The sequence below is a fragment of the Cryptomeria japonica genome, chromosome 8, assembly GCF_030272615.1.
Source record: "Cryptomeria japonica chromosome 8, Sugi_1.0, whole genome shotgun sequence".
Classification (NCBI taxonomy): domain Eukaryota; kingdom Viridiplantae; phylum Streptophyta; class Pinopsida; order Cupressales; family Cupressaceae; genus Cryptomeria; species Cryptomeria japonica.
The window spans coordinates 469,170,336-469,193,097 of NC_081412.1; positions in this window are offsets into that span (position 1 = coordinate 469,170,336).

The following is a 22,762-nucleotide window of genomic DNA, read 5'->3' on the forward strand; positions in this document are numbered from 1 at the left end:
GTGGAAGCTTGAACATGCCTTCTATGCTAGCCTTGTTGATACATTCAACAACATCTTGTGCAACAAATCTTTAGAACTCCACTATTTCATTGAAGAGTGAGTAGTAGGGACAATCTAGGACACTTACAAAGGTTTTGCAAGAGAGATAAATAGACCTAAATATTATGGCTTAATAATGATCAATAGGTAAATAGATAAGAAACTCTCAATATCAAAATGACTTTCTCAATTGTCTTTACTAGAAATGGATAGATCTGCTAATAATGGCTTTATGACTGTATGTCAACTTTAGACTCAATCCAAGAAGAGCTAGAACTAATATGTGATATCTAGATTTATGATCTCTATAATATAACAATCCCATAATTATGTTTCCACACATCTATACCACAACGCAAACATCATGCTATTGTTCAGCCATAGCAATTGATATCCTAATTATAGAATATGAAATATGCACATAACTATGAATAAAGATTAAGAAAAACAAAGAAATATGCTTATTGCAAACATAAATGACTAATGGACAAGAATTGAATTCATTGTAGATAGTTTTGAATATCAAATTCACTTATTTGTGTGCATTTAGTAACTCATGTACTTGTGGCCAACCATTTATCTCTTTCATAAATTAAACACTTATTAATAACATTAAATGGCTGAGTAATTATGTTTTAGTTGAAATTGAAAATAAAATATTTTATTTCAGGACAACTCACACTATTCCCTATCATATTTTAGACTCTCGGTTTTGTTAGTAGTGGTTTGATGTCTTTGGAGCTGATCATTGCATTTCTTTAGTTACATTTGCCAGTGTACTCCCAGCCTGTGCCAAAATGGGAGCTTTGGAACAGGGTATGGACATCCATCAAAGCATAAAAGATAGAGGAATTTTGTCAAATGTAGTTGCAACTGCTCTGTTAGCATGTATGCAAAATGTGGAAGCATAGACAAGGCAAGGGAACTATTTGATGGATTGCCTCAAATAAATTTGGTTTCCTGGACTGCAATGATTGCCGGATATGCATAAAATGGATTTGTTGAGAAGGATTTAGAAACTTTCAAGCAAATGCAATCGGTAGGTGTAAAGCCAAATTCCACGACCATTGCTACTATCCTCCCTGCCTGTGCCAAAATGGGAGATTTGGAATAGGGTATGGACATTCATTGAAGCATAAAGGATAGAGGAATTTTGTCAGATGTTGTAGTTGCAACTACCCTGGTAGACATGTATGCAAAATGTGGAAGCATAGACAAGGCACATGAACTGTTTGATAGAATGCCTGAAAGAAATGTTGTCTCATGGACTACAACAATTGTTGGATATGCACAAAATGGATTTGTCGAAAATTCTTTAGACACTTTCAAGCAAATGAAATTGGAAGGCATACAGCCAAATTCCACAACCTTTGCCAGCATCCTCCCTGCTTATGCAAAAATGGGAGCTTTGGAACAGGGTATGGACATCCATCAAAGCATAATAGATAGAGGAATTTTGTTAGGTGTTGTACTTGCAAATGCCCTGCTTGACATGAATACAAAATGTGGAAACATGGACAAGGCTCATGAATTATTTGATACGCTGCTGCAAAGAGATGTGATCTCATGTGAACAATCAACACGCGCGTATATGGGAGGAAGGGATTGCTGCTACAAAATTGAACGCTCACTCCTCAATCACAGTTCTATGGTTTTACGAGATTAAACTAGGGCAATTAACCACCACATGTATATTTTTTGCAACATGAAATTAAAAACTAGGGAAATTTGAATCTATCTCCTATGCGGGATTGCAAGCAATGCCACAAATGCCTTTGAAATGGGTTTGATGTTCTTGGGGGTTGAAGTTGCCATGGACGCCTACACGGGATTGCAATGTACAAATGAACTCCCCTCTTCTTTTTTTTAAGTAATGGCCATTATCATCGGAATTACGATGAACTCGAGCTCTTTTTTGAAAAAAAGAAAATTCTCATTGCTAATGCCTTCTTCGTCGATACCAAATGGGAAATTTTCATCGAAATTACAACGAATGCAGGCATTTTTTCAAAAAAAATTCAAATTTGGCGACAATATACCTTCTCAGTCAGAAACCTTAGTCGGAAATCTAGTCCAAATGTATTAGTGATACAATCCCACATTCTGAGTACTACCCTTTGCAACTTGACAAACTCTACAACTTTTCACATATTTCCTAACTTCCTTATGAATTTGGGGCCAAAAGTAATGCTCACTCACCAATGCTACTATTTTGTCAACACCAAAATGTCTGACTAATCCGCCACTATGTTTCTCCTTTATCAGATTCTCCCTTATAGAATTCTTAGGTATGCACAATTGTATTCCTTTGAATAACATCCCATCCTGGATGAAGTAATCTAACCACTTTCTTCTATCTATCGTAACCGGTTCTCTACATGTTTTCCAATGTTATGAAAAATCCGGGTCATCATCATACAAAGTCTTTAATTCCTCAAATCCTAATGTTGTTAATCTCATCTCTGTCAGCAAATTCCTTCTCTTATTCAATGCATCAACAAATTTGTTACATTTCCCACTTCTATGCTTTAACATAAAGGTGTAACTCTGAAAAAATACTACCCATCTCATATGTCTTTAATTTAGATTACTCTAGCTGTTCAAATACTGCAAAGCTTGATCATCTATATACAACACAAACTCCTTAGACAACAGGTAATGTCTCCACTTCTTCAAGGCTTGAACTATGACAAAAAATTATTGATCATATACTAAATATCTCCTCCGAGCATCATTCAATTTCTCACTAAAATAAATTACTACTCTCCCTTCTTGACTCAAGATTGCTCCTATTGTTGTTCCACTTGCATCACAATCCACTTGAAATACTTTATTGAAATTTGGTAAAGCTAACACAGGCTTCTCAGTCACTTTCCACTTCACCAGGTCAAAACTATGGTTTCTCTGGTGGTCCACTTGAATTCCTTATAATATCCTCTCATTGTCTCAGTCCTAGGGTTACAAACTGAACTAAAATTTTTTATGAACTTTTGATAGAAACTAGCCAATCCATGAAATGACCTTACCTCTCCAATGATTTTTGGTATAGACCACTCAACGATTTCTTTTACTTTCTCACGGTCCATCTTCAAACCATCCTTAGATATCAAAAATCACAAATAACTAATTCTTCCTTCATGAAAGTACACTTGTTAATATTTATCAGCAACTTTTCTTCCCTCAACCTCTACAAAACTTGTCTCGAATGCAACAAATGCTTCTCTTTTGTCTTACTGAAAATCAGAATGTCATCCAAATATATAATAACAAACTTACCCAAGAATTTCTTCAATACCTCATTCATCAGCCTCATGAAAGTACTCGGTGCATTAGTTAACCCAAAATGAATCACCAACCATCGATACAATCCTTCATTTGTCTTGAATGTTGTCTTACACTCATCTCCTTCACTGATCCTAATTTGATGCTATCCACTCTTCAAATCTATCTTTGTAAAGTATTTGGCTCCACTCAAACAATCAATTATATTGTCCATCCTAGGCAAAGGAAACTGGTATCTTACTATGATCTTGTTTATTTCTCTAGAATTGATACACACCTCCATTCTCCATTCTTCTTAGGTGCTAATACTGTTGGTACTACACAAGGACTTAAAATTTCTCTGATCAAACCTTTATTCAACAACTCTTGCACTTGTCTATTCAACTCTTCATTTTCTATCGGTGTCATCATGTTTGTAGCTTTAATAGGCAAACTAGCTCCGAGAACCAGGTCCATGCAATGACTGATACTTCTCACAGGTGGAAATCCATGAAGCACATTATCTGAAATGATGTCTTCATATTCTATTAGCAAATCTTTAATCTCTTTCGGTTGTTCTTCTTCATGCTCTAGATTCTCAATATTCCTAGGAACTAACAAAAAACACACATTCTCATGTCTCAATCCATCCAAGAATTTCCTTTCATCCACCAAATAGATTCTAGCATTCATATAGACTTTACTCTTCAAAGGCTCCTCCAAGGGAAAAAAAGGTTTTCTTCATCCCATTAGCCACACTAGTGTATGTATTTTTCCTCCCATCATGTATATCTTGTCTATCAAACTACCAAGGTGTACCCAACAAAAGGTGGAAAATATCCATAGGCATAATATCATACAAGACTTAATCATGATAATTCCCAATTTTCAATTTCACCAAACATTGCTCACTTACTAACAACTTATGATCATCATGAATCCATGCTATCTGATAAGGCTTAGGGTGTTTCAATCTTTCCAAATTCAATTCAAATGAATCCATGCTATCTGATAAGGCTTAAGGTGTTTCAATATTACACTCGAAAGAACAATGTCCTTCTCCTCCACACTGATAGCAAGTTCCTTTAAACACTCTCTTGTCTTGTCTTATGTCATCTCTTCCAAAATTGTCATTCTGGTAGCCATTTGGTTCTCTCCTCCAGTACAAATTTCTATCATCTTTCTGGTATGAATTGCCTTCTTTGCTCACTTCTTTGTTCTATTTCTAATCCATACAGGTTCCTCTACCTCTGATATATCCTCTTCTTCCTTGAAATATTCCTCTGAAAAACCTTCCACCTCTGTCTCTCTACCTCTGCTCATACCTTTTGTTTGGCTTCTCTTCTACCTTCAGGGCATACTAGTAAGCCTCTTCAATACTGTGTAATTTGATCAAACCGAGTTCATCTTGTATAGACACCCACAATTAATTCAAATATCTTGCAACTTGTTCAACTTCATCACCAACATGTCCGGATCTAATATTTAACTTGTAAAATACTTCAGTGTACTCCTTCACAGTAGATTCCTTCTGTCTCAAATTCTGCAACTTCCGGAATAGATTCACTTGATAATCAGCTAGCATAAATTTTGATTTCAACTTAGCAACCATCTGATCCCATGTCTTGATCTTCTCTTTACCTCTTCTCTGTCTATCAACCTGCAAATGCTCCCACCAAAGAGATGCATGACCTTACAACCTAGTACAAGCATATTTCACCTTCCTTTCTTCTGCAGTGTTTTCAAAATCAAAATATTTCTCCATCTTCAAGATCCAATTCATCAATTCATACAAATCCAACTTTCCATCATATTCCAGTGGGGTAAAATGAGGTTTAGTATTCGCCCTACTCAAAACCCTCAAAAAAATTTCCTCATCCGAATCAACCACTGGTGGGTTTACTTGTTCTACTGGGGCTTCTTCTCCTTCATCTTCACTTACATCTTCAATGTGTCGACCTCTTCTCTGGGATGTCTCCACAGATTCCAACCGGGCTGCTATTCCTCACAATATTTCCATCATAGCAGGGTCTGCATTCCCACATGCTCCACCATTCCTATTTCCTCTTTATGTCATCTTTACGCCATTGCAGCTGCAGATCGGATCCATAGTCTACCACCCTACAAAAAAATTCTCAAGAGAACGCAATCTTCAAAATGAAAGCTCGCTCTGATACCACTTGAAGCAGTCACTGACTAGGAGGGACCTCAAAGAGATCAGTCCAGACTGGCCAGCAAGAGTAAACATAATGGAAATACAAGGACATGATGGAGGGAATGTAGAACAGATTGAATTATACCATGAAAAATGATTACAACCAACCAGTAACAACTAGGTTATAGTAACCGGCTCACAAGCCTACTAAAACATGTTCAAAATATAGAACAGGTCACAGCCGGGACCTCAAATCTTAAGATCTATCTTCTATTCTTTGTCTAAATTCCTTGTTAAATTCTAATGCTCTATTACAATGATTTATATGATCTAAGGGGATCCACTCGGCCCAAAAAGAGATCAAAACCCAAAGAACAAGACCTAACATGTAAAACCAACAAGGTCGGCCTCCGCCAAAGAAATTCCTCTGAAAAACCCAAAGGATGAAGTGTAGATCATGGGAAAAGGTTGGGCACATGCCAAAGAACATCGGAATCAATGCTTGGGCTCCACAAGATATGGAAAGGGTCTGGTCGATCACCAATGCAAATGGGTCCAGGAAATCGGTAATATAAAACTGTCTTGGAAACCGATAGCAATAACTTTCCAGAAAATGATCCAAAAGTTCCACGGTTTGGGAATAAGGAAGATGATTGAGTCTTCAAGAAAAATTTAGTTCCAAAGGTTCTAGTGAGCCAAATACGGGACACATAGAAAGAAATGCTGAAACTACAAACAACAAGCAAAACAAAAAGGAAATATTTTTGGTTGATGCAAGATTTCTATGAACCGGGGATGCTCCTACATCACTCACATGACTAGTTGAGTTACATACCCTCTTTTGGCTTACTGTTACACCTTACATAACCACTATTTTTTAATTTCCTAAGTGGGTTATGGGGTAGTTGGGATTCTCATCCTCTTTTGGCTTTATGTGCCACCTCTTATAACTCCTTTTTGTTGGCTTCATGTAAGGAGGTTATGCCACATATTTTGGCATTTACCAAGAAGCTAAAACCTCTCACTTTTTATGGGGAGTGGGAGTTAGTGCACCTTTTGGATGTATATGCTATTATTTTTCTATATATTTAGCACCTTACTCTCACATTCACTAGTTGAGTGATGGCTCAATGAGAGTCTTCTCAAAATTCTTGTCTTTGTCTCTATTTTTTACTCATCAAATTTATCTTCATTCGCTTGAAGTTGCATGTGATCTATGACAAACATCAAATCCTGGCCCTTAGTTCTTTCTTCTCACAGAATCTAACATGTATTAGAGTTGTGTTGTTTGGTATAGCTCATTACTTTTCAAATTTATTTGAGAGATTTGAGACTATTAGATAGATAATATTTTTCTTAAAAACCAAGTATGATCTTCTCCTACATTCTCGTTTGACTTGGACAATCATAATAGATTAAAGGAAAATAAGCTTCTAGTTGAATCGGGTTTTATATATGTGTGTTCTCGTGAGATCTAGGTGATTGCAGCTTTTTGGTAATATTGGAAGCTTCTTCAAAATTTCTAGAGTATCCAGAAGGCTTGAGAAATTCATAAGTGACTTTTATAATTTCACCAAAATCAAAGTTTGGAGGACAAAGTAAAATAAGTAGAGTGATTTTTTTATTGGAGTTGTTTTCATTTTCGCTTCAAAATTCTAGCTTTCTCTCATTTGCACGAAAAAGAATTTTTGTGTTTACTTCCTAACATTGATTTTTTTGGGGTTTTTGCTCTTTTTTCCATAAATTCAATATTTATTTATTTATTTATTTCTGAAAATGGATTTGACTAGGGCGTAAGCTAATTTTCTAGCTAGCATATTCAGCAATCTTTCTTAAAAATTGCATATCTTTTGCCTCAGGTGTTGGATTTTCACAAACAAGCACTTGACAAAAATATAGAAATGAGCACTTTCCATTCATGTGGATCTCATTGAAATCTTTTTCCTTTTTCCATGAAATATTGTGGGTTGAATCAGCTACATTTTTTTCATTCAACAAGTCATATCTTTCACCTCACAACTCTGTTTTTAAAAAAAACAAATAGTTGTTGGAAACGTATTGAAAAGAATTCAACAACAATAAGGCTAATATTTTCAGATTTTGGATCGGATTTATTTATACCTAAACTTTCTATTTATGGACATTAGAGCCCTAGAAAACATTATAATTTCATAAAAGTCCTTGTAAATGCACTAATTATAAAGTGTCAACCTTGTAATTTTTGGGAGGGGTGATTTTGAGACTAGTAGAAAGGTGGGGTGTCTCATGTGTCTTCTTTCTTGCACTTTTCCTGATTCTTTTCAATCTTCTTTTCTACTATCATGGATGCATCTGTAGTCCCTCTTTTAACACTGTATAATTATTTTGAATGGAAATCTAAGATGATAATGTTAGAATCTCAGATACCGAAGGAAAAATGAGAGGGGGGGTGAATCAGTTTTCCACAAGTTAAACAATTAATGCAGTTTATAAAGCATTTACTAGAGCACAATTTAAATAACATAGTGAAAGATAAAGAATGAAAGCACAAAACACACAACACCAATATTTTGATGTGGAAAACCCTACCCACAGTCAAATAATACTTCTGTAGTAGTATGTGAAATAATTACAATGGGGATTGCACTTGCAATCAGACCAATAGCCTAGAGCTCACTTGCAATTAAATGTGAAGATAGCATCTCCTAATGCTTGATACAGTTCTAGTTAAGCACAAGTGTCTACCTTGTAATACCAAACTCTCCTCAAACCTTTGCTAAATGATATAACCTTGTCAGCACATAAACCACTCTCTAATAATGCAGACATAACCATACCGATATTCCATACCATACCATACCCTCCTCTACAAATTACATGAATATATCGCTTATAAATACAAATCATCAACCTTGATAACAAGGTCGACTAAACCCTAAACCCATAAACCATAATTACAAAAAATTCATCACATGATACCACCAAACCAATATTATGATTTACATTACATAGCATGGACCTAATTAAAATTCCCAAACAATTATATCCACTAGAAATTCCTCTAAGACCAAATGCAACACATTTCACCAGACGGTAGAAACCCTCAATGCAAATAAAACAGAATAACCAACCAAGTCCAAATAGGACCACCAAATCATCACTCTAGCTAATGCGAAGCCATCAAACAATTAGAACACGATCAAGAACGCCTTCAGCACATTAGGAATAATTTTTGTAAGTCAGACCAAAATCACTTAACCAAATCATCGAATATCACAAACTGGTAAAGCCAACCGGTACTAAGAAATATCAACCAGTAATCCAGAACATAAGCGATAGCTTCCAGAGCACCAAATCATGAACCAACTGAATGTGACAAGCATATAACCATCTTGAATAACCATCCTAAACCAAAACAACTAATCTAATCATACCAAATCAAAACCTCTAATAACCAAGTCCTATGGGAATAGGTCCAACCGGGATAGCAACAACCAACCGGGACAAAACCATATCCAACCAAAGCACAATGTTGACATCAATGACAACACATAAACAATTTCAGCACATTTCCAACAATCTCCCCCTTTGGCATTGATGGCAACACTGAATGTGAAAAACATCCAAGTGCCAAGGAATTCCAACAATCTCCAAAACTCCAAAACTAATCTGAAATATCTCTCCCCCTAAGATTTTCTATTTTTCACATGAACACCTCTCCCCCTTTGAAATTAATGATAAAAGGTTGATGCCAAACCAAATAGCTGACTACTCCCCCTGAGAAGAAACATCATCCCATCAACCTAGATCAGGAGATATTCCTGATAAGCTCACCAGATTGATGCATCCCTGCATCTCTAGGTCTCTATCAGAGGGGTGGTGACCCCCAAGTGATCTTCAAGATGTTCAAAATTATCTTTAGGCAATGATTCTATTATAATATATGCAATTCGTTCCTTAGTAGGCACATATACCAACCTGACTTCCTTTGCTTCAACCTTTTCCTTCAAAAAATTATACCTTATGAAAATGTGTTTTGATTTGGAATGAAATACTAGATTCTTTGACATATCGATAACAACAGTATTATCACAGTGAATAACAATATGCTCATCATAACTCACCCTTATATCTTTCAACATTTTCTTCATCCATAAGATCTGAGTGCAGTTAGTTGCAATAACTAGATATTCAGCTTCAACAATAGATAATGAAGTGCATGATTATTTCTTGCTAAGCCATGAAACTAATTTATTCCCAAGAATGAATGCACCACATGTAGTTCTCTTCTAGTCATCAACATCTTCTACCCAATTAGAGTCTACATAGGCACATAATCTGAAATCGTCATCCTTTGGATACCATAACTCATAGTATGTTGTTCTTGCCAAATATCTAAATATTCTTTTAACAACAATATCATGACTTCCTCTCAGACCAGATTGAAATCTAGAAGAAATGCAGACAACATTCATTAAATCTAGTGATCTGAGTTAAGTACAAAAATCCACCAATCATTGATTTGTATCTAGATGAGTTCACTCTAGGAGATTCATCTTCCTTGGACAATTTGCAACCAGTTATCATAGGAGTACCAATAGGTTTTGAATTTTCAAGACCAAATTTCTTAAGAAATTATTTCACATATTTAGTTTGACAAAATGAAAATACCTTTATTAGTCTGAGTAATATGCAAACCTAATAAAAATTTCATCTCTCCAATCATAGACATTTCAAAATCATTCTTCATGTCATCAGCAAATTTCATGCATAAACTTTCTTCTCCTCCAAAAATGATATCGTCAACAAATACTTCAATGATCAGAATGTCATCATGCTCAATCTTATAATATAAGTTACTATCAGCATTACCTTTGCTAAAACTAAGATTTGAAATATAATTATCTAATCTAGCATACCATGCTCTAGGGGCTTGTTTCAATCCATATAAACTTTCTTCAATCTGCAAACCATGTCCTTGTCCTCTAATAATGAAAATCCATCAGGTTGTTCAATGTAGACTTCCTCCTCAAGATCTCCATTTAGAAATGCACATTTAACATCCCTTTAATATACCTTGTAGTTCTTGTGTGCAACATAGGCAAGAAAAAGTCTTATCGCTTCAATTCTTGCAACCAAAGCATAAGTTTCATCATAATCAATTCCTTCTTGCTGTGAGTAACCTTTGCAAACCAATCTAGCCTTGTTTCTTACAACCTGACCTTCTTCATTTAATTTATTCCTAAAAACCCATTTCGTTCCACTAACATTTTTATCTTTAGGCCCAGGAACCAATTCCCATGTTTTATTATTTTTTATCTGATTCAATTCTTCTTCCATAGCTCTCATCCAATTCTCATCTTTACTTGCTTCAATAAAATATTATGGTTCAATTTGAGAAATTAAACATACCTCTTCAACAACTAACCTTCTTATCATCACACCTTTTCTTTCATCTCCAATGATCTAATCTTCAGAATGATTCAACTTCACATACCTGGGAGTCTTAGGATTATCTTGACTTTTTGGCTCTTTATGCTCTTCAGTAGTCACTGTGTAATTTTATGATGTTATCGGAGCAACTGGATCAATGCTTTGAACTAATTCTTGCACAACTAGTTCTGGTCTGACAATTTCATCCTCCAGTCAATAATCATATGATTTGATCTGATTATTGTTTTTCTCATCCACTTTGACATTTATGCTTTCCATTATTGATGCAGGAGCATCCCCGGTTCACAACAATCTTGCATCAACCAAAAACATTTTCCTTTTTGTTTTTTTTTCTATTTTGGCATCGCATTTGGATCACTTTTCGGTAAGATATCGCTACTGGTTTCCATGACAGTTTCTTGTTACCGGTTGTTCCTTTGTTATCGGTTGTCTGAGACCTATTTTGGTGATCTACTAGAACCCATTCTATAGCTTGTGGAGCCTTGGGTGGTGATTTCATTGTTCCTAGGCGTGTGGTCGACCTTCTATGTTTCATCCTTTGGATTTTCTAGAGGAATCTCTTTGCAGAGGCAGACCTTGTTTATTTTGCACATTAGGTCTTTTTCTTTGGGTTTTGATCTCTTTTAAGCCAACTGGATTGATATAATAAGTTAGAATGTAATAAATATTTGTAATTATGCTTTGAAATGTAATAAATTAGAATCAATCAGTGAATCAAATAGCTAGACTGTGCATAGAAGATATATCTTTTGATTCAAGGTCCCAGTTGTGACCTATTCTACCAGGCCTATTTGCATGTTGTAACTTGATTGTTACCAGTTGGATGTAATCAGATTTCATACAATAAAACTATCTGTTATGCATTGCCTCCATTATATCTTTGTGTTTCATTGTGTTTACTCTTGCTGACCTATCTAGATTAATCTCTTTGAGGTCCCTCCTTATCGATGACTACTTCAAGTGGTATCAGAGAAAAGTTTTATTCTAGAGGTTGCATGTCCTAAATTTCTTGTTGTAGGGTGGCATATTTCGAATCCAACCTGCAATTGCAGAGGACCAGCATGAATCGATGGAGCGAAGAGGAACTGGGAATGGTGGAGCATGTGGGAATGCAAACCCTGTTGTGATGGAGATGTTGCGAGGAATAGTAGCTCAGTTAGAAGCTGCAGAGACAGCCCAGAGAAGAGGCTGACATATTGAAGATGAAGGAGAAGAAACCCCGACAGAACAAGTAAACCTACCAGTGGTTGATCCGGATGAAGAAATGTTTTTAAGGTTTTTGAGTAGGGTGAACACTAAACCTCATTTTACCCCACTGAAATATGATGCGAAATTAGATTCAGATGAATTGATGGATTGGATCTCGGAGATGGAGAAGCATTTCAATTTTTAAAATACTACAGAAGAGAGGAAGGTGAAATATGCCTGTACCCTATTGAAAGGTCATGCATCTCTTTGGTGGGAGCATTTACAAGTTGATAGAAAAAGAAGAGGTAAAGAAAAGATTAAGACATGAGATTGGATGATTGCTAATTTGAAATCAAAGTTTGTGTCGGTGAATTATCAAGTGGATTTGTTCCAGAAGTTGTAGAATTTGAGACAGAAGGAATCTAGTGTGAAGGAGTACACTGAAGCATTTTACAAGTTGAACATCAGATCCAGACATATTGATGATGAAGTTGAGAAAATTGCAAGATATTTGAATGGATTACAGATGTCTATACAAGATGAGCTCTGTATGATCAAATTGGAGAGTGTTGAAGAGGCTTACTAGTATGCCCAAAAGGCTGAAGAGAAATTGAACAAAAGACATGAGCAGAGACAGAGATGTGGAAGTGGAAGGTTTACCGGAGGAAGATTTCAAGGAGGAAGAGGATATACCAGAGGAAGAGGAACCAGTACAGATCAGAACAAGGACAAGGAAGTGAGAAAAGAAGGTAGTTCATACCAGAAGGATGATAGAAATTTCTACTAGAGGATAGAACTAGATGGTTACCAAAATGAGAACTTTGGAAGACAAGACAAGAGGATATTTAGAGGAACTTTATTTAAGTGTGGAGAAGGACACCATGAATTTGAGTATAAGAAGATAGAGGCTACCAGAAGAACAACAATGGTGGAAGAAAACCCCATCGGATCAGACAATAAACCATAAGATGGACAACTATTGATGATGAGGAGAACTTTGTGTCATACCCGAGGAGATGAAGATCCCTTGAGGAGGAAGAATCTGTTCAAGACCAGATGTAAGGTATCTGGTAAGTGTTATAAAGTTGTTATCAATAGTGGTAGTTCATATAATATTGTTTCAAAAGAGATGGTGAATAAGTTGAAATTGGAGAGATTGAAATGCCCTAATCCTTATCAGATAGCATGGATTCAGGATGAACACAAGTTGTTAGTAAGTGAACAATGTTTGGTGAAATTGAAAATTTGGAATCGTCATGATGAAGTTTTGTGTAATATTATGCCAATGGATATTTATCATCTTTTGTTGGGTAGACCTCGGTAGTTTGATAGATAGGCAATACATGATGGGAGGAATAATACATACACTATTGTGGCCAATGGGATGAAGCAAACCCTGTTACCTTTGGAGGAACCTTTGAAGAATGAAGTCTATACGAATGCCAAAATTTGTTTAGTAGATGGAAGGAAATTCATGGATGGACTGAGACATCAGAATGTGGGTTTTGCCTTAATTCCTAACAAGACTGAGAGACCAAAACCGGAAGGAGAAAACCCAGAAGAGATAAGATATTTGCTGACAGAATATGAGGACATCATTTGAGATAATGTATTTAATGGATTGCCACCTATAAGAAGTATTATTCATTGCATGGTCTTGATTTTCAGAGCTAGTTTGCCTAACAAAGCTGCACACCGGTTGACACCGGCAGAGAATTAAGAACTGAATAGACAAGTGCAAGAACTATTGAAGAAAGATTTGATTAGGGAAAGTATGAGCCCTTGTGCAGTACCAATTGTATAAGCACCTAAGAAGAATGGAGAGTGGAGAATGTGTACCGATTCAATCGCAATAAACAAGATCATAGTGAAATACCATTTTCCTTTACCTAGGATGGATGACATAATGGACTGTTTGAGTGGAGCAAAATACTTTTAAAAGATATATTTGAAGAGTGGATATCATTAGATCAGGATCAGAGAAGGTAATGAGTGGAAGACAACATTTAAGACAAATGAAGGACTATATGAATGGTTGGTGATGCCTTTTGGGTTGACTAATGCACAAAGTACTTTCATGAGGCTGATGAATGAGGTATTGAAGAAATTGTTGAGTAAGTTTTTTTGTGTGTATTTGGATAACATTCTGATTTTTAGTAAAACAAAAGAGGAGCATTTGTTGTAGTTAAGAAAAATTTTACAAAGGTTGAGAGAAGAAAAGTTGTTGATCAATATCAAGAAGTATACTTTCATGAAGGATGAGTTAGTCTATTTAGGATTTGTGATATCTGAGGATGGTTTGAAGATGGACCTTGAGAAAGTGAAAGCCATTGTTGAGTGGCCAACACCGGAAAGCATTGGGGAGGTAAGATCATTCCATGGATTGGCTAGTTTTTACTGAAAGTTTATAAAAAAAAATAGTTCAGTTTGTAACCTATGATTGAGACCATGAGAGGAGATCGGAAGGAATTCAACTAGACCACTAGAGAAAACAAAAGCTTTGAATTATTGAAGTAGAAAGTGACTGAGCAGCCTGTGTTAGCTTTACCAAATTTCAATTAAGTATTTCAAGTGGATTGTAATGCAAGTGGAATAGACATAGGAGCAATATTGAGTCAAGAAGGGAGAGCAGTAGCCTATTTCAATGAGAAATGGAATGATGCCTAAAAGAGATATTTAGCATATGATCAAGAATTTCATGCCATAATTCAAGCCTTAAAGAAATGGAGACACTACTTGTTGCCTAAGGAGTTTGTGTTGGATACAGATCATCAAGCTTTGTAGTATTTGAATAGTCAGAGTAAGTTGAATCAAAGACATATGAGATGGGTAGAATTATTATAGAGTTACACCTTTGTCTTAAAGCATAGAAGTAGAAAATCTAACAAATTTGCCGATGGATTGAGTAGGAGAAGGAATTTGATGACCAAGATGAGAGTAACAGTATTAGGTTTTCAAGATTTGAAGACCTTTTATGATGAAGGCCTGGATTTTGGAGAACCTTGGAAAGCATGTAGAGAACCGATTATGGTAGATAGAAGCAAATGGTTGGATTATTTCATTCAAGATGGGATGTTATTTAGGGGAGCTCAATTGTGTATACCTAAGAGTTCCATGAGAGAGAATTTGATGAAGGAGAAACATAGTGGAGGTTTAGTCGGACATTTTGGCTTTGACAAAATAGTTGCATTCATGAGTGAGCAGTACTTTTTGCCCTAGATTCATAAGGATCTTAAGAGATATGTGTAGAGTTGTAGAGTTTGTCAAGTTGTAAAGGGTAGTAGTTAGAATGTGGGATTATATAAACCTTTGACAGTATCGGTAAGACCATGGGAGGATATAAGCATGGATTTTGTACTTGGATTTCCTAAGACACTGAGAGGGAATGTTTATATATTTGTGGTAGTGGATAGATTATTTGAAGATGGCCCATTTCATACCTTGTAAGAAGACATCAGATGCATTGCATGTAGCAGACCTATTTTTCAAGGAAGTGGTGAGATTGCATGGATTACCTAATAGAATAGTTTCAGACAGAGACACTAAGTTTGTTGGCTATTTTTGGAGAATAATTTGGAAGAAGGTGAAGATAGATTTGAAGTTTAGTTCAACTTTTCATCCATAGATTGATGGATAGACAAAAGTTGTTAACTCAAGTTTGGGAAACTTGTTGAGATTTTTAGTGGGAGATAAAACTGGAAGTTGGGATTTGATCCTTGCACAAGAAGAGTTTACCTACAACAATTCAGTGAATAGAAGTACTGGAAAAACACCTTTTGAGATTGTTACTAGAGTGACCCTAGAGGAATATAAGAATTGAGAGACATTAGTAGTGAAGACCAGAAGAGTTCAGAAGAAAAATAATTTTTAGATCACATGGCAGCATTGCATATTAAAGTTAAACAACATTTGGAAGACATGAACATCAAATATAAGGAGAACCCAGATGAGAAGAGGAGACATAAGGAATTTGAAGTTGGTGATGAAGTGATGGTATATCTGAGAAAAGAGAGATTCCCAGTTGGAATTTATAACAAGTTGTAGATGAAGAAGTTTGGACCTTGTAAGATTTTGAGGAAGTTTACTTCAGGAAATGCATATGAAGTAGAGCTACTAGATAGTCTAAGTATTTCACCTATATTGAACATTGCAGATCTTCATGAGTACCATGAACTAGAATTCAATGAGAATGGTTTTGAAAACTTGGAGAAACAGTTGCCCCGGAAGGAACTAGATCAAATTGAAGAGATTTTGGATAGTAGGATTGGGCATAGTACCCAGAACAGTCAGTATAAGGAATATCTTGTGAAGTGGAAGGGCAGACCAGTTGGAGATTCATCTTAGATTTCTCAGGCAGAGGTAGACTGCCTTGGTTTCCCTCTGACCCCAGTAGAGTGAGAAGCTCACTTTTTCAATAACCCTAAACGTCTAATGCAGGATCATCCCCGGTTCACAACAATCTTGTATCAACCAAAAACATTTTCCTTTATGTTTTGTTTTCTGTTTGCAATTTCAGTTTTCCTATTTGTGTGTCCCGATTTTGGCTCACCGGATCTTGTGGAGCTGGATTCTACTTGACAACTTGATCATCTTTCTTTCTTTTAGACCACATCGCATTTGGATCACTTTCTGGCAAGATATTGCTACCGGTTTCCATGACAGTTTCTTGTTATCGGTTGTTCCTTTGTTATTGGTTGCCTGAGACCTATGCTGGTGATCTACCAGAACCCATTTCATAGCTTGCAGAGCCTTGGGCAGTGATTTCATTGTTCCTTGGCATGTGGCTGACCTTCTACGTTTCATCCTTTGGATTTTTTGAAGGAATCTCTTGCCAGAGGCCGACCTTGTTCATTTTGCACATTAGGTCTTGTTCTTTGGTTTTGGTTTTTGATCCCTTTTGGGCCAATTGGATCCTTTGGATCGATATATATATATATATATTGTAAGCTAGGAATTTGGAAATCATCACAAGAAAATCAAAGTACTAGTCATAGCTCAATCACAAAAGCTCAAATGTAATGATCTATCCTAAACACACTCAATAAAGACATGAAAATGAAACATTCAAAAGTAAATACTATGCAAACCATATGTGGATATGAATGCTTCCTTCATGTGGCTCCATTGTTCTTCTTTCTTCTCCAAATAGTTTTTGTTGTGGATCTCACCTACAAGTGCATGCACATAAGATGAAAGCAAGTAGACAAGATGATTACTCAAGAGTACTCGAAGCGTGATTGATTAGAAATTCGATAATCTGATTAGGGGATTTGATTGAAGAAATTCATCCAATTTATAGAAAAATTGGAGAAATGATCAAATTAGCATGATTCAATTCAAATGGAAATTGCAAATCAATTATGTCAATTATGACAAATTATGCACTTTCTATGCAAAATTTGTTGATTGATGATTTATGACAAATTATGACAAACTTCTATGTTAAAAATTGATTGACTGTCAATTATGACAAATTGACATGTCATTTCCATGAATTTAGGAGAGAAATAGGAGGAAATTAGGAATTAAGAATTTAGAAAATTAGAAAATTAGAAAAAGAGGAAAATTAGGAATTAAGAAATTGATGAAAATTAGAAATTTAGGTAAATTAATTAATAATTTGTCATTTATTAATTAATTCACAAAGAGGAATAATTAGCCAATTAAATGAACATTTAATTGTGACAAGAAGACTTAGGATAAATTAATAATTTATTAATCCCAGAGGGAAGAAATGACAAACAGGATTAAATGATTAAATCACGAAACCCTAGAAGATAAATTAGGTCTTGATGAAAGATAATTGACTCGATCATGATTCTCATTAACAAAGAACGAATGTGATAAATGATTTGATTGATAAATACGCCAATTGACGAGGAACAATGACAAATTGATCCAAATTGACATAATTGAAACAGACAACGATCGATGACAAAATCGACAAGAGGACAAGAATCGATGACAAAATAGATTGCAAGACGAAAAGATTGAAAATGACCATGATCAATGACAAATTGATCGCAAAATGACAAGATTGAACATGACAACGATCGATGACAAATCGATCGTAAAACGACAAGATTGAAAATGATAAGGATTGATGACAAAATGACAAGATTGATAAGAGGACAAAACCCTAATTAGGATTGATGATGTCCAAAGTGATAACAAATGAGCACGCATATTGATGCAATAGGATAAAATCGATCAAAATCATGACTGGAGAGTGTTGTCGACAAAACCAAATTCGAAAGCGAGATGATTGAAGAATATAGAAGAATGACTCGATGCTCGCAAATGATAAAGACCAAGTACGAATCATAGGAGAAATGTTAATGTGATGCAAAAACCTAAAATGAGGCAATGCGCAAATGTTAAAGTATGACTCCGCAAGCGTTGACCATTTTTAGGTGTCTACATTTTGCCCCTCTTTGAGACAATGTGATTTTAAGCGTTGTTTCAAAGAACAATAATGAAAATGCCCTAGACAATAACAATGACATATGCATGCCCCCTCAAGGAATTGGCCGGAAACATGTAGAAAAGAGGCCAATTGATCGATAAAAATGATAGGATTGAACGAACTGACAATCGGAGATCAGATGCATGAAGGACAAGCAAAAGAAGACGCAAAAGACTGTGACCAACATAAGATGGATAGGGTGCACGTCCATCTATGCACTGATAAAGATCTATAAATGAGGCAAAGAGTGTGAAATTTTCTCATTTGTGTAAAGCGGAAAATCGCAATCGAACCCTAGTTGCTCTCCCCTCTTCCAACTCCAAGGAGAGAGAAGGGAGATTCACTAGGGTTGATGGTTTTCACTTAGGGGAGAGACTTTACATTCAAAAGAGGGGTTGAAACCCACAAGATCCAATCCCACACAATGCAAGATTGGATGCTAAATGAGTTTCAAGGGTTAAGACAGCAAGGCTACCCTCTTTTGTAAAGAATGTGCATAGAGGAATTAAGCTAGGAATGCATAAAAAGTGACAAAGATTCACTTTATAAACTGAGATAGGGATATAGGATGAAGCTACAAACCTAGAATTAGCAGTAAAATGTCGATATGGCGCTATCCTGCAAATTTGAGCAAAAGTTGTTGGGATGATGGCGCCCGGCGCCACGGTCCTCCAAAAAATCCGCGAAACGAAGGGGGATCTGTTCGTCTCTGCACAAGGATTCCAGATCTTCAATTTCAGCCGTGTACCTGCAACCTACACACAGAAAAGAGAAGACGATTGGGGGGTTAGGGATTAGGGGTTTGCCATTAGGTCAAACCCCAGTTTTGGAATTAACCAAGAAATGAGCAAGTGCTGTAAATGTAAATGACTGTAAAACAAGTACTAATACCTTGTTCTAAGGATGTTTGTATCCTTATGTGCGAAGGTATAGATGTTGTATGTTGTTGTATGTTTGTATGTTGTATGTAGCATGTAGTATGTGATCTCCTCTTCAATGGTTGAATCCTTGTCTTGAATACAACACTTAGCCTTGAATGGAGACTTGGAATGAATGCTTGAATGCTTGAATGCTTGAGTATAGTTTCCACGCCTTGTACACATATCCTCTTCCTGCCAAATGAGAGAGAAAAATGTAGTTTATATACTTGTCAATTAGGGCTGATAGACTGATTTTCCCGACCTTAGGCTGACCAGGAAAGTTTATTTTCCAAATTGCAAACAAAAAGACCCGAAGTCCAAAGGAGACTGGGCCCAAAATAGGACCCAGGGACTAGGGCGCTGGGCGCCATGGTCCTGGGGGACCAGGGCGCTAGGCACCCTAGTCCTGAAGGACCAGGGCGCTGGGCGCTCTGGTCCCACCTCCCGGGACAGCAGGGTGCAAGGAGGTTCAGGCCAGGGTGCTTGAAAAATGCAGTTTTCAGTGTCGTAATCAGGTTTCGGGGTCTCCATTCAGGTTGTGTGTTGCATCGCCATCGTGAAGACCCAAATGCAGTTGAAATTGCAAGTGTCGCAATTTTAGGACGCTACATTTAGCCCCCACTTTAGTGGGAGTATGTATGCTCATACTTCCGGTAAAGTACAAGGAACAATCATTGAAAGACTTTCACCACATCAAGGAGGCAAGATACACCAAGCCCCCAGTGGACTAAGGATCTTACGACTTCGATTGACAAAGTAAAAGGGAAGATCACGAGGGAGAACCATGACTGTCAGTAGTAAGGTTCCCTCACTATGAGTCATGCAAGAAAGATATCAAAAATTTTCAAGGCAAGGTTAAATTTGTCAAGAAATTTTCAAGTATCTTGAAAAGATATGGACGGGATGTATGCCCCCCTACGTTAAAGCGATTGCACACGCCTCACCGGGGGTGATTACTTTAAGGTAGTGATACATATAAGAAATGAGAAGGGAAAGGAGCACGTTATCGCAAGGATTTAGCCCCCAAGTGTGAGATAAACCCAAGGATAATAGACACAAAACACAAAGCACGAGGTGACTTCGCTTTCCTCGGGGTCAATATGCTGTATGATTATTCATGTATATCATATGTATGTATGCATAATTGTTCTTCATTCCCCAATCAAGGAAGGTCACCTAGAAGAAGGAAACACATGTGTCTTTTGAGTCAACATGAGAGAGATCGAGAGATCTCAATGCTTTGCATCGTCCTCAAGTAGACAACACTAAGGACAACAAATAGAAGAATGAGAATAACACATAGAAGAAGTAACAAAAGAGAGGAGGAGAGAATCTGCTATGCTAATGTAACTATTCTAGCACGTCATCTACCCCCCGATCTTGCTGATCAATGTTTCGGGAAGGCAAGGAACACGCCAGAGGAGGAACATCCAACACAGCAAATGGAGCTATCACAAGATCCAAACAAGGGCTATGTTCATGTTCCGAGCCACATTGTTCTTGTCTAGGAGCTAGGATAAGTGCTTTAGAAAATTCATTAGATAAATGGTTATCAATATCAACAAGTTCATATTCACTATCAGAAGCAAGAGGAGTAACATTTTCATCTATATCATCATCAAGATTTATAAAAATGGGATTTTTAACTCGCACAGGATCAAGACCATCATACATCTTATGTTTAGGAGATTTAGGCTCAATGTCCGGCTGAGGAGAAAATGGAATAATGCTTGTTGAAGGTGTCTTTGGAGATTGTAAAGTTTGAGAAGCAGCTGCTTGAGCCCTAAGATGACGCTTTCATCGGCGTTCACGTGCAGAACGATTTCGTCTAGTCTTAGTAGGAAGTGAAGAAGATTGAGGAGGAGGAATGTTCTCATCCCTATCACTTGGGTGTTTAGGTTGTGGTCTCTTAGGCTGGATAATAGGAGAAGAAGAAGGTCTCTTCTCTCTATAGAAAGAAGGAGGAGGAACTGCTCCATACAAAGGAGGAATATTTGGTTTTGGAAGGAGACCAAGTCCATCATGACAAGGAGGGATAGGTCTACTTTTAGGAAGTTTATTAGATATAGGCATAGTCACATCCATAGGGATGGGTTGGGAATCTTCTTGAGGAAAGACATTGGTTTTATCTTTCAAAGGAAGAACTTCCTTCTCAAGAATGATAGGAATATCAAGTTTGGGTGTTCTAGGTTCACTTAGAGATAGGATCATATCTGTTTTCCATTTTTGATAAGATTTGAAAAGATGATCACTTCGCGGAGGAAGAGATTGGAATTGTTTAGGCCAAAAGTAATCAATAGGAACACTAGAAGTTCTTTCAGCTGGTTTAAAGAGACTATGATTGACAGTAACAATTTCACCATTATGGGGAAATTTCAAACACTTGTGAATAGGAGAAGCAATAGCTTTCATGGAAGATAGCCAAGAATAGCCAAGCTTCACACGAAATTGTTCGAAAGATGGAATAATAGCAAAGTTCACATCAAGGGATTTGTTATGGACCTCAATAGGTAATGTAATAGAACCAATTGCAGGAGAAGAAAATGCATCAAATAGTTTCACAATCACATCTGTTTTGTCATATATCACTTGATTCAATTGCAAAGTAAAAAGAAATTCTTTAGTAATAACATTAACCATGCACGAAGGATCAATAAGCACTCCACGGCAAGGTGTATTCTTGACTTTTGCAACTATGTATAAAGGACCATCAGGTGCCCTGATAGTTTCACTAGAATCAAATGTGATGGAAGGTTCTTTAGGATTTTCTTGCTGCTCTACAAAGTTAATCACATTCAGAGCCATAGACACAAGACCAGCAGATGAGAGAGAGGAACCATTAGCCTCAATCGCATTAGAGGTATGAGAAGGTAATGGATCAGTGAAAATATGAAGATTTTGATTAGGAGGAGCTACAGATGTGTTGCCTTTATCATTCACTCCAGAAACAGAGATAGTATTATTATCAATCAAATCTTGAATTTTACCCTTTAAAGAAAAACATTTTTCAGTATCATGCCCAGGCTGACGATGAAATTGACAAAAGGCTTTGTTATCAAAATAAGGTGAAGTAATCTTTGCAGGATCAATTTGCCTTATAGGAGGAAGAGTAAGCACATTTTGTTCCAATAACTTATTCATAATACTATGCAATGATTCATTCAAAGGAGTATACTTTCTTTCTTTCTTGAAAAATTTAGAAATAGGGGGCACACTTGATGCTGCATTCACATTGTTGTTGATGATGTTTTCATTGAATTTGATGGAATCTCTATTCGGTTTAAACTTCCCAAATGGTTG